Below are 2,409 nucleotides of genomic sequence, written 5' to 3' on the forward strand. Positions count from 1 at the left end.
CTATGGGGGGAAGCATACACACACACAGGACAGAGACCCCACTATGGGGAAGCATACACACAGGACAGAGACCCCCACTATGGGGGAAGCATACACACACACAGGACAGAGACCCCCACTATGGGGGAAGCACACACACACACAGGACAGAGACCCTCACTATGGGGGAAGCACACACACACACAGGACAGAGACCCCCACTATGGGGGAAGCACACACACACAGGACAGAGACCCCACTATGGGGGGAAGCATACACACACACAGGACAGAGACCCCCACTATGGGGGAAGCACACACACACACACACACACACACACACGACAGAGACCCCCACTATGGGGGAACCATGCACACACACATAGGACAGAGACCCCCACTATGGGGGAAGCATATACACACACAGAACAGAGACCCCCACTATGGGGGAAGCATACACACACACACGACAGAGACCCCCACTAAGGGGGAACCATGCACACACACACACAGAGGACAGAGACCCCCACTATGGGGGAAGCATACACACACACAGAACAGAGACCCCCACAATGGGGGAAGCATACACACACAGAACAGAGACCCCCACTATGGGGGAAGCATACACACACACAGGACAGAGACCCCCACTATGGGGGAACCATGCACACACACACATAGGACAGAGACCCCACTATGGGGGGAAGCATACACACACAGGACAGAGACCCCCACTATGGGGGGAAGCATACACACACAGGACAGAGACCCCCACTATGGGGGGGAAGCATACACACATAGGACAGAGACCCCACTATGGGGGGGAAGCATACACACACAGGACAGAGACCCCCACTATGGGGGGAAGCATATACACACACACACACAGGACACCACCTCCCTATGGGGCACCCCGCCCCCCCACTATGGACACACACAGGTCACAGGCTCCCATACTATGGGGGGGGGTCACACACGTACCCTCCTCCGCTGTCATCCGCACAGTGTGAACAGGCTGGCAGCGCAGTAAGGATGGCACCTGGGTGACTCATTCCTCTATAATTGGTAAATTCCTCACTTCCAATCCCATGACTATGAGCCACCCTCACACTGTGATGCAGAGATGAGTAAGCCAGGCTGAGCGAGCGCGGGAAGCAAGGGGTTAATTGCCGCGGGGACCCCTGTGTATCGCGCACACACACTACGTATGTCGGGATACACACCGAGCGGTACAGGATACGCACAACAGCCGCCGATACGACAAGTCTTACCTGAGTCCCGAGAAGACGAGCAGCACAATGGGCGCAACTCTAAAAGAAAGTCCGGCCAGTCCCGGCTGAGGGTGGGGGAGGAGAACTCCGGTCCTGTCACAGGGACTGCCGGCTGCTGTCAGAAAAGTGCGGGGCGGGAGACACCTGTCAAAGTGAGTTGAGGGAGTGCGGAGTCCTGTGCTGGAAAGTGCTGGGGTCCTCGTCACTACACGCGGGGCAGGGACTCCTGTCACTCTGAGTGGGGGGCAGCTTCCCACATGAGACACTTCTCTCTCGGCTCCTAGTTGCTGGCGGTAGCTCTCACTTGTGTCACTACACCGCGCACCACTCAAGCGCACCTTTCTGACCCCTCACGGCCCCCATCCCTCCTCAGGGAGAGTTTACTGATAAAGAAAAAAAAAACATGGAACCTCCAGCTCGAGGAAAGCAGTCTGTCAAGGCAGAAGAAGCCGAACGCAGACTCCGTCCCCTTGGTTTTCCCGTTATCCATCCATGGCTGTGCGCTCGATTGATCTAGCCGTTTTAGAACAGGGAAGTGCGTGCTTCTTGTGTTATTACATTTTTGGAGACCACGTGAGTCCGCGAGCCCCGCCCCGTTCTGTGACATTCTGAAGTCTGTACGCTATTTTTAGCCCGTTGGTTATTTGTTAACCCGATGAGTGCCGGCGGTGGGACTAAACGGGTCTTATGAAGTGATGAACCGTGCGCGGGGACAGATGTGCTGCCTGAAGGGGACTACAGGCTGTGTTATTGTTCTCCGGTATAGGGTACAGGACACACAGGCTGCGTCTTCTCCACTGGTTTGGTGTGCTGCAGACGAGCGGGGCACATGCGATACTTGTAATTATAGAGACGCTAAAGCTGTGGGGGCGGCTGATGAGAAATTGGGTCATGTAAAATAAAGGCAGAATCGTCCTGATTTCTACTCCTGACATGTCAGCCCTCTGCTCTGCTGCCCCCTGCCTGTGGAAGAGGGGAACGACGCACTTTTAATAATAGCCAGTTCATAAAACATGCATGATCCTGGACTGACTCATTACCGGGCTGTCAGGATGTGTCTACAGAGAAGGGGGCTCAGGCACACAGCTTAAAACTGGGGGGGCACAGCATGTTTAAATAGTGTTATATAGCAGTTATGCATAGTGCATTGGACACCAAGG

General features: G+C 55.1%; 1 protein-coding gene across 5 annotated transcripts in view; it reads right to left on the reverse strand.

The window, feature by feature from the left end:
- Positions 1 to 2,137, reverse strand: part of TAOK3 (TAO kinase 3) — a 243,625-nt gene extending 241,488 nt beyond the window's left edge. For 3 of the 5 annotated variants that reach the window (XM_056537203.1, XM_056537201.1, XM_056537204.1), the window contains exon 1: positions 1,250 to 2,137. The gene's annotated coding sequence lies outside the window, so the exon portion shown is untranslated. The remainder of the gene's footprint in view (positions 1 to 1,249) is intronic. The other 2 variants (XM_056537207.1, XM_056537206.1) reach the window with 2 other exon arrangements.
- Between the last annotated feature and the right edge of the window lie 272 nt (positions 2,138 to 2,409).

The sequence above is a fragment of the Hyla sarda genome, chromosome 1, assembly GCF_029499605.1.
Source record: "Hyla sarda isolate aHylSar1 chromosome 1, aHylSar1.hap1, whole genome shotgun sequence".
Lineage (NCBI taxonomy): Eukaryota > Metazoa > Chordata > Amphibia > Anura > Hylidae > Hyla > Hyla sarda.